Genomic DNA, 10,387 nt, shown 5'->3' with positions numbered 1-10,387 from the left:
TATTAGCATTTTTAATTTGGTGATTTCCCTTGTTATGCTGGGGTTAATGTCAACGCCGTCGACGACGCCGAAAAAGTTGAAACAGATTGAACTTTTTCGGCGTCGAATTTCTTACGGCGTTAAGATTAACTGCTCTCATAAAATTTCATACGATTCAATTTTTTTGACATTTGACGCCGTCGACATTAACTCCAGCATTAGCATTACAAAATCTTTCGAGTTAATTTTAATGTTAATGTTGCTTGAAAAAAACTATGCAAATAAATTATATGTTCACGGGGAAAAAAATAACTCATATATTTTTCATCAATATCAATATCCAGTATTTTCGAAAGCGGGACATTTTTGCTCTCGCTGGGGACAGCGGGACAGATAACCTCAAAGCGGGACTGTCCCGCCCAAAGCGGGACGTATGGTAACGTTAGGCATGGTAGAAGAATATAGGTAGACGCGTCGACACAGCTGCTTGGACAATGAACTGTCAAACCAATTTTGGAATTGAAAATGTTGAATGAAAAATTATTTAAATTTGTAAAAATTGTTGAAAAACGCGAATTATAATAGCCTCCGCAAGACGTAGTATATGAAAGTATATGAAAATCTACTTATATTTGAAAAAAAAAACATTTAAATTTTTTTGACATATCAATGCTCCTAATCGTTGATGCATCTACCTGTATTCTTCTGCCATGTGTGGTGGTAAATTTTACCCTCCCTTCACATTTTCTTGAAATTCTCTATTCTATTACAATGAATAAAAATTTTGTTTACATAAATAAATGTTTTTTTTTTTTACTTATTGTAATTTAAAATATACAAGCTTGCTTTTAAAAAACAAATTATTATCAAATAAAATTTTTAACAAAGTTTTTTTTTCTGTAATATTTAGAGGGGTAAAATTTACCACCACGTTATAAAATATGTCACCTCAGATGTTAAAGGTTAACTATGAACAAACTACCTAGTTCTTCACACAAAATTTTCTGAGCGAACACTCATATTTGTTCAAATCAAATTACTCTCAGAACAACGAAAAAATTTGTCCCATCCCTAACAAATGAGAGAATTTATCGAAAATGTGTCATATTTGGCAACCGCTTGTCAAAAAATAAACAAATACATAATTATTGTGTCCGTTACGAAAAGTAATAGAACAATTTTTAATTAATAAAAACGTGTGTGAATTTATTGGAAACTATAAATTAAATGTGCGCGAACGAAAACGTGTTTTTCATATAACCTATATTTGTTATTTTTTACATAGGAGTGTACAATGGAGAAGAAAAAGAAATTTGTGAAAAAACAACTAAATATAAGTCGAAGAAGGCTCGCGTCTTTCACCTTTTCGAAAAAGACAGTTGCGATGTAAGGAATCTGCTAACTCTGGTGAATGCCTTGGAATTCCACACATTGTATGCATCGGAACGATTGTGTTGACAAAGGATAATGATTTGAAATTTTACGTGTGTCTGTCCGATACAACGGAACAAGATTAATCCGTATTTCTTGAGAGAACTGCTAATTGTAAATATTTGACCATTGAGTTTTTGCAATCCTTTCAGTTTCGATCTCAATACTTTTGGGAAATATATTGCCAAAAAGCAGATGAGAAATGCTTCAAAAATAACTTCCGGGTCAGCAGAGAGGTTTTCAACAAATCGTGTGAATTGCTAAATGGGCTACAAAAATCCTATACAAATATGCGAGAAGTAATACCATTGAAAAAAAGAGTTACAATAGGTTTATATACCTTGAGATCTTCTGCCGAGTACCGCACAATAGCAAACATGTTTGGAGTTGGAAAGAGTACAGTCTGTAAAATACTCTTGCAGTTTTGCAATGAGGTCTGGAGAGTTCTTGCTCTAATTTTCCAAAAAAAGTTCTTGCTCCAAAAATTTTCCCCTAACAAGAGAAAAGATAGAAGTACTCTGTCAATAATTTGAAATACTAGGGTTTCCGCAATGTATAGGTGCGCTGGGTGAGTTTTGAAAAGTCGTATTTAAATTTTTATTATAATGTAAACGTTTGCAGACGGTTGCCACATTGAGGTTCATCCATCTAAGGAAGACGCTACAGATTACTACAACTACAAGGGATGATACTCAGTCGTACTGCTTGCATTGGTAGATGCGAGGTAAGTACTAACACTTATATTTTTTGTACTTTTTATATCCTACGCCCCACTGTGGTGCAGGGTATTCTGCAGTGAGATAGCCTACTTCTCTTGGGTCTTCATCCGACTTCAGGTTTAGTGTGCACCAAATGGGATGAAATTGGACACAAGTGGCCGAATTAAGCCAAAAAGAAATCCCATTATATTTGGTGCACATAAGAGTATTGTAACGTATCATAAATTCCGGTCCAACTTTTGTCCTTTTCTTACTGCTTCCAACATACTTTTATTATTTTAGATGTGGTTTCATTTATGTTAGTTGTGGGAGTCCAGGACGTTGCATAGATTCTCAGATCTTTGAAGGTTCTTCCCTCAAACAGCAGCTTAACGAATGCAGCCATTTAAAGGAAGTAAAACGAAATATTTTGGGCGTTGAGGTTCCAGCCCTTATAATCGGCGATTCGGCATTAAAATTAAGCGACAAGTTGATGAAACCTTATCCATTTCAACTGTCACAAAATCTCGAGCAAAAATGCTTTAATTACACGTTGTCAAAATCACGCAGAGTAGTTGAAAATGCCTTAAGGCACGTTTTCGACGAATCGGAAAAGGTATAGATAATGCTCTAAAGTATGCCAATGCAGTCATATTATCTTGTTGTGCTCTTCATAATTTTCTCAGCGAGCACAATGATGTTGTTAACGACAAGTGGTTGAAAGCATTACAATCTGTTGAGGCAAATATATCCTATCCTGAAGAAATTATAATTCATGCAGATCAAAGCAGCGGCCATAATGGGGAAGAAATACGAAATGATATTTCAATATATTTATGTAAGTATTATTGATCCCAGTAAAATGCTATTGTCAAAGAAGAGTTGACATATGCACATTAAATATATGCAGGCATTCATTTTTTAAATATATATTCTTTACCATTTTTTAAGTGCAAAAAAATTGTTATAACGAAGAGGACGACATGTACAATATTAATGAAGCTAATTCATTTTTAAATGTGGAGGAAAAATACACGTTCCCTTCTGGAGAAACCATAAGAAATTTTCAAGATATAAATTAGTATATAATTAAAAAAAAAATAATTTATTTCTTCAGTATTCAGAATATATATATATATATATATATATATATATATATATACATATATATAAATATATTTTTTTTTTCTTTGCACCTTTTCAGCATGATGTGAATGACAATTCTGACGATAGCTCAGTTATGCTAGGAACACAATTGGAGCGAACGACGAATTTTTTCGCGGCGTATGTTCGTCGTCAAAAATAAAACATATATGTGTATATGGAAGTGCACACAATCACGGCACCGGCGAAAATTTCGTCGGTCGCCGCGAACTCAATTAGCTTTATTTCTATTTCATACGCCGGCGACCGGCGAACAAAACAGTACAAGGTGGCCATACTTGTACGAATTTTATGTGTTTTAGTAAATAAAGTTACTTTTTACTTTAAAATTTGTTATGGTCACTCTACTATCTGTTACTCGTATAAAAAAAACATAATTAATTTGTTTATTTATTTGTGTACTTGCGCCTGAGTGAAGATGGATATCAGTGAATTTATAATAGAGAAGATGGACATAAGTGAAATTATAATAGAGAACGTAAAGAATTATGTGTTCTTGTATAATTCATTGTAGTCAACAAATGAGCAAAAAGTAAACAACTTCATCAGCTGTTTTATAATTTCGTCGGTATTGTGTTCCATACGACGAATTTTCGCGGCTCATTTTGTCGCCGCGTAGGGCGAAATTCGTCGTTCGCTCCAATTGTGTTCCTAGCATTATATTTAATTGTGAAGAGGAACTAGGAATGATTGGTGAGGGTGGGGAGTTTTCAATGTTGGACATTTCACATGTCAATATGGCATCAATATCTGTGCAATATACAAGAATAACAATAATATAACAAATATATATTTTTTATTAATTTGTTTCTCACCATTGACACTGTCCAAAACAAGCAACTCAGTATTATAGGTCTTGCAAGGTGCTAGCAACATTTCCATTTCTTTATATAGCTCCCAATCTGATGGTGGACCTCCGGTTGTACCAACTAGACGCTTTTCCTTCCTATAAAAAACATGGTTTTTATAAAGTAAGTAAAAACATACGTTACGGATTGTAAATATTCAAAAGTAAAGAAGCTATAATCTTGCAATATGTATCTACCAGAGGGCTGCAACGAGTATTCAAAAATTCAACCACACTCGGTTTCTTACATGATTTTTGTTGATGCAGTCGTTTTGTTTGATCTGAATGAATTGACCGTTTTCGGATCGGATCGAATCGAACGCTCAGTTTGAATCACATCACTTTCAATCAAACATGAGCGTTCGAGACGGTTTGATGTGTTCAGCAACATGAGTTGGTCGAACACATGAATGTAAATGAGCAATCACAACCGTGATTGTTTTCTTTGAATCGAGTTCGCTCAGCGTCATTGTTTATTCATCCAAATAAGCCTGCGAAGGTAATTTTGACGAACTATATTACAGAGAAAAGAACAGTATTGGGCTGAGAGCTGTTGACAGTTTAATGTTTTTAAATTCTTTTAACAGAAATTGCAACTAAATACTGAAGACTGATATATGTTCCTTTTGTAGAAATAAGCAACTGAAATATATTTTTTGTTATCATTATTATTTTTTTCTTTTTTTTTTTGAAAAAATGTGTTCCTTTTTACAAATAAGTGACTGAAGTCTGATTTTTTGTTATTTTTTTAGAAATAATGTGTTCTTTTTTAGAAATAAGCCACTGAAGTCTGGTATACTATAAGCCCAAATGAAATAAAAAATCGTTATTTAATAAATACCATTTGTTTCGATTTCTTCAATGGGTACTGCTTCTAGTATTGATAACCATACCAAAACTACAATACATGATTACGCTCAGATTCGATCTTTCGTATTTAATCGAATCAAATCACTCACCCTTCAAAAAAATCAAACCGATCGTACTCATCCGAGATGATCGTTTCGGTATGCATTGTTCAACATTAGTTCGTAAACAAAACATTCATGTGAGCTGTTTGATTGCGAACACAAAACTTCGATCAATACATATTCGATCACAACTTTTTCATTTGGCTTGAGCTACTCGAATGAACATGTTACATTTGACCGACTGATTGAGTTTGATTGTATTTCCAGTGTGTGTGATCAAGTCTACTCGATCATACTCATTGCAGCCCTCTGGTATCTACAACAAGCGTGTTGGAAGACAAACTTTCTGTCATTCTTAACTTAAACTGACAAGTTCCGAGAATATTGTACCTATCCTTGAATAATAACGAACGAATTTGGATGCAACCAAAAACATCCGAAGAAGCTCCTTCCACAATGATCGAAGTCAGAGGCAATGAAACTTCATGCAAATTGAAATGTTCACCTCCAATTTTTACTGTTCAAAAACATACCTAAGTCTCGCAGCCATGTTGTGCATCTTGGTTTTTATTTGGTGTGATGTATACGAAAACCCATGTTTCCCAAGTTCGGACGCCATTTCTTGAAGAATGTGGCTATTTTTTCGACATCCACGTAGCTGACTCATAAATAAACCCCACACTTCCAACAAAGCTCGTTCACTTATTATACTCCATTTGTTGGGAGTTTTACGGATACCTAAAACTATAAAACATTATTCTTGGTTATATTAGTATGTTTACTCACCTTTTTTCGAATTGAGCCATTTTTATTAATTGTTATGTTTCCTCCTTCAAAACGTGTCGGTCCCGGCTAATTTGTAAATGGGTCGTGGTTCAGCAACACTAAGACACTTGAGGGCATAACAAGTAAACGAAAAACTGCAACAAAATGGACTAAACATACTAAAACAATTTGAACCAATAACCAACATTTTCGGGGGTCTAGAATACGAGCCCCCTTCATCACCCACCCAACCTAATGTTCCTCAGAACCCCTTTTTTCAGCACCAACGACATCTATTCCTTTGCCGCTACATATCCATCCTTATCCCTTTTCCCCTTCCTTCAAGACAAACTAACACATCATTTTCAATACTAATCTTACATTTATTACATATTAAAATGCTTAGACATACTAATTTAAATAATATTAATTTTCTATCATGAAATTTGTTTTCTTTTTCTTTTCAGATTTAACTACAAATATTTAATAATAAAAAAAAACTTTAAAATTATGAAATTAAATTTACTGTATAATAATGCATTGCCTTTTTTTAACACATTGGAAAATAATAAAAAAAATGAATTTGAAAATTTGCCTGGGTCTAACCTTAATTTTGTTATGTCCTACTTTAGAAATTCCTCACCAGTTAGAGCTCCTCCTAGTAATTATTTCTAATGGACTAACTTGCCTTGTCTAAGAGTAGATCCCTAATGCAATTCATTTAGTTACAAAATATATTATTAAAATTAAAATAAGCAAACAAAAAAAAATATATATAAAATCTTAAAAGTAACAGAAAGCTAACTAGGACACACACAGACGCACAACAAAATATAAACTCGCCGATATCGAGCAACTCCTTAAAATATGCTATCACTTAGCTGTTTTTTTTTTTTTTTTTGGATCCACTCTTCCAAAACTCTCAGCATAGACAAATGAAAATATAGACAACGAAATGCTCTCACCGTTTATCTTCGAAAAAATCGGATAAGCAGATGTCGTCCATATCGTTACAGGGGTTTGAGTGGGAATTTTGAAGTCACTCAATTCAAAAATGTTAAAAATAACAAAAACTGTAGGATATTTGTCAGTTGAAAATTATTTCATAATAAAAGAAATGTGAAAAGTACGTGATGACATCGAAAAATATGGGAATATTCCAGTGAAATTCTTGAAAAACGATAAAATGTGTTTTCGAAGTCGAGTGGCTTGAACGCGTAAATCGGCATGTTGACTATGCAAAAATGATGAGAGCCATCTGGAAAAAAAGACAAAACTAACTTTTCGTTGTCTATATCTTCATTTGTCTATGCTCTCAGTCGGTGGACTCTATCACCACTCTCAGCCGGTGGACGCCAAGTGGAACTTGGTGTGTATTTACATAAACAAATGAAGATATAGACAACGAAAAGTTAGTTTTGTCTTTTTTTCCAGATGGCTCTCATCATGTTTTGCATAGTCAACATGCTGATTTACGCGTTCAAGCCACTCGACTTCGAAAACACGCTGTTTTCATACCACCACTTGGTACTGGTGACTGCAATAAAATTAATACGGACAAATATAAAAATAAAAAAATATCGCGGGCAGAAAAAAAAAACCCCAACAAGCAAATATATTCTGCTCGCATTCTAAGGCGAAGTAAAAATATTGTGGGCAGAAAAAAAGAAACCCCAAACCAGCAATTCAATTTTGCTCGCGTTCAAAGCACCGGCTGAGCACACATCTTCCCACCCTCATGAAAATTGCATCATGTGATGCGTACCAGGAGATACGGCTTGAAAACCAGGTGCTGCACACAATTTGGACTCCTGCCCTTCTACCATAAGCCTGGATGGTATCCGTCACCTTCAGGTATTTAAAATATTCGGATTGGGCTAAGGTACCCAATTATGTTAACCAGCGTTACAGTCGACTCTGCTTAACTGAAACATATATACTGTCTAGCTTGTCTGTTGCTTATGCCGAGAAAATCGGAATGTTGTCCCCCAATCTCCTACCCGTCCCTTTTCCTTAATTCCAGCTGTCGTTTACTATCTCACTGTTACCCTCAACAAAACTCTGGGGTTTCCAAGGAAACTGACGAAACCACAGTATGAGGGTCATAAGGAATGTCCACCTATTGGTCATTATTTCCTTAAATTCCTTACAATATTTGTTTCCTAGTCCTTTTATATACTCTACACTACACTAAATTAAATTGCACTGTCATTAGTTTATAACAATATTACAATTTCCTTAAATCAAACGATATTCGCAAAGCGATATTCGCAAAGTTTCCTGAATTGTTTCATACACTAAAGTATTACTGGACTTATTGTCATCTTTTAATTTGCTCCTACATTCGATTACCCTGGAGAGCTTCACCCATGAGGTTACAATTTTCTTAATGTTAAGTTAACCTACAGATTAAGAAACAAGGACCAAAACAATGCCCTTGTTTCATACTAATCATTAATATTAAAACTATCTGCAGAATATTAGAGAAAAATAATCGCTAACAAGTACTTATGCAATCCATAAGCACAAGATAGCCATTACTTTTCCCGACTAGGAAACTTCATTGCAACTTCATTAATGGCCTTTCTGGTTCGATGCGCCCAACGTAGGCTACACCCACATTTTTATTTCTCCCTCACACTATACTGAACCTTGGAAAAGACTGTAAAGCTTTTAGCAGGAGTTAGCCGGGCATTAAAACAAAATACTTAAGAAGGGAATTTTATCTTACGACTAAACGGATTTATCCTAATAAAATATCATAGTTGTTCTTGAGTATAAATATGTATATGCTATCACAGAGGGAACATTAAACACTGTACATTTAGAAAAATAATAATTTTAAATAAATAATTAAAGACCGAAACACAACTTAATCTAATATTGCACGTACAGAAATATTGCCATTAGAGTAATCTTCTGTTTATTTGTCTTTCATTATTTATTGCTTAATGTCTTTAGCGTGATAGACGCCAAGAGGATCCCCTTTTAATGATTCCAGCCGATACATATTATTCCCTAGAACTTCTGCGACTCGACATTTGGTAAATTTTCTACAGAATTTGGCATTTCTGTTATCCTGAAACTTGCTCAATTTCTTTTAAATACCTCCTGACCCGGACGAAACCGTACTATTCTGGCCTTTCTATTATACCGTAGTGCACTTCTTTCATACGCATTGTGTAAATTTTGTTTAATAATGACCCTAATTATACTAACTCTATCGTCTTTATCCAGAATTAGTAACTCCCCATCGCTTAGAGCTTTTAATTTTCTTGCAAGTTTGTAATCTCTGCCACAGGTGAACATGTTATGCCCAAAAAGAGCAAAAAATGGTGTCACGCCGTCGCTGAGTGAACAGAGGTTCTTAAAGCCAATTCGATTTTAGCAAGGTTTAAGTCCCAATTGGTGTGGTCATTATCTAAGTAAGAGCGTATAGCATTTAACACGCTTTGGTTTACTCTTTCCGCCGCATTTGATTGAGGCGAGTAAAATGCTGTTTTCAAATGGGCTATTTTAAATCCCTCCATTAGTTTTTCAAAATCCTTGGATACAAATTGTTTACCATTGTCTGTATGTATGACTTCCGGCACACCAAACTGTTGAAACACATTTTCAATTAAAAAGGATATTACATTCTTGCTGGTAGCTTCTTTCATCGGTTTTAGAAAAACAAATTTTGTTAGATGGTCAACCACCACTAAGACATATGCGTTTCCTTTACGGGACCGAGGATACTTTCCCAGAAAGTCCACGTACAGCTTCTGGAACGGTCGGTCAGTCTGAACTTCATTTCCTATTTGGGGCATCATATGTTTATTCGAACTTTTGCATTTCCGACAAATATTGCAGTTCTTTACAAAATTCCGGACGTGTATTGCCATGTTAGGCCAGTAGTATTTTAGTCGTAGGTGACCTAATGTCTTCTTTATACCCCCATGGGATTTATCCTCAGGTTCATGAGCCGTTTTAATAAGAGTGGTTGTTAAATTTTCTGGTACCCAGAGTTTAAACTCATATTCTTCCAATTCCATATCAGCTCGTGGAGCTGTACGCTTAAAAACAAATCCATGTTCTACTTTTATATCTGGAAATTTTTCTTTATTTTCGAGGATAGTTTTGATCATTTCTAAATAAGTTTCTGACTCAAACTCCACAGTATCGAATCCTACCACGTCTTCAGGCATCAGTATCTCTTCTACTAACCTCGACAAGTTGTCGCAACTATATTTTCAGAACCCTTCTTGTGTTCTATTTTAAAATCAAACATCTGAAGTTGTAAAGCCCATCTCGCTAATCTACCGTTTAAATCTCGCAATGACATCAACCACTTCAGGCTTGCGTGGTCAGTAATGATGGTAAAGGGCATTAGCTCATTTATACCACTACTTATTGTATCCTTACTGTGAATTCCTTTACCACCAAAAATCTTTTTTCTAACCTTCATATAATTTGCCAATCTTTCTTCATATGGTACTATATTATGCCTTCTTGGAATCTTATTAATACTCTCTCTTTCTACTTCTTTTGTCCTTTTCAGTATGGTGATCTGATTTGGAGAATCAATTCCTAAAGTGGACAATCCATTCCCA

The 10,387-nt window shown here is 34.6% G+C and overlaps 2 long non-coding RNA genes across 5 annotated transcripts; one reads left to right on the top strand and one right to left on the bottom strand.

The window, feature by feature from the left end:
* The first annotated feature begins 1,095 nt into the window (after nucleotides 1-1,095).
* LOC131803627 (uncharacterized) lies at nucleotides 1,096-3,177 on the top strand. 4 transcript variants are annotated; one of them, XR_009342696.1, is made up of 5 exons: nucleotides 1,096-1,412; nucleotides 1,563-1,978; nucleotides 2,032-2,134; nucleotides 2,412-2,724; nucleotides 2,795-3,160. It is a non-coding gene; the product is annotated as an uncharacterized LOC131803627 (long non-coding RNA). The 4 variants fall into 4 exon arrangements; XR_009342698.1 differs by having other exon boundaries at nucleotides 1,104-1,978; nucleotides 2,795-2,946; nucleotides 3,060-3,177; XR_009342697.1 differs by having other exon boundaries at nucleotides 1,127-1,175; nucleotides 1,265-1,978.
* Nucleotides 3,178-3,323: 146 nt separating this feature from the next.
* LOC131803587 (uncharacterized) lies at nucleotides 3,324-10,354 on the bottom strand. Its single transcript, XR_009342666.1, has 3 exons — nucleotides 5,564-10,354; nucleotides 4,088-4,218; nucleotides 3,324-4,022 (listed from the first exon to the last, which is right to left on the bottom strand). It is a non-coding gene; the product is annotated as an uncharacterized LOC131803587 (long non-coding RNA).
* Between the last annotated feature and the right edge of the window lie 33 nt (nucleotides 10,355-10,387).

Source organism: Musca domestica, unplaced genomic scaffold (genome assembly GCF_030504385.1).
Source record: "Musca domestica strain aabys unplaced genomic scaffold, Musca_domestica.polishedcontigs.V.1.1 31, whole genome shotgun sequence".
NCBI lineage: Eukaryota > Metazoa > Arthropoda > Insecta > Diptera > Muscidae > Musca > Musca domestica.
Note: the sequence above shows the minus strand (reverse complement) of the source record. Positions and strands in the feature narration are given on the sequence as shown.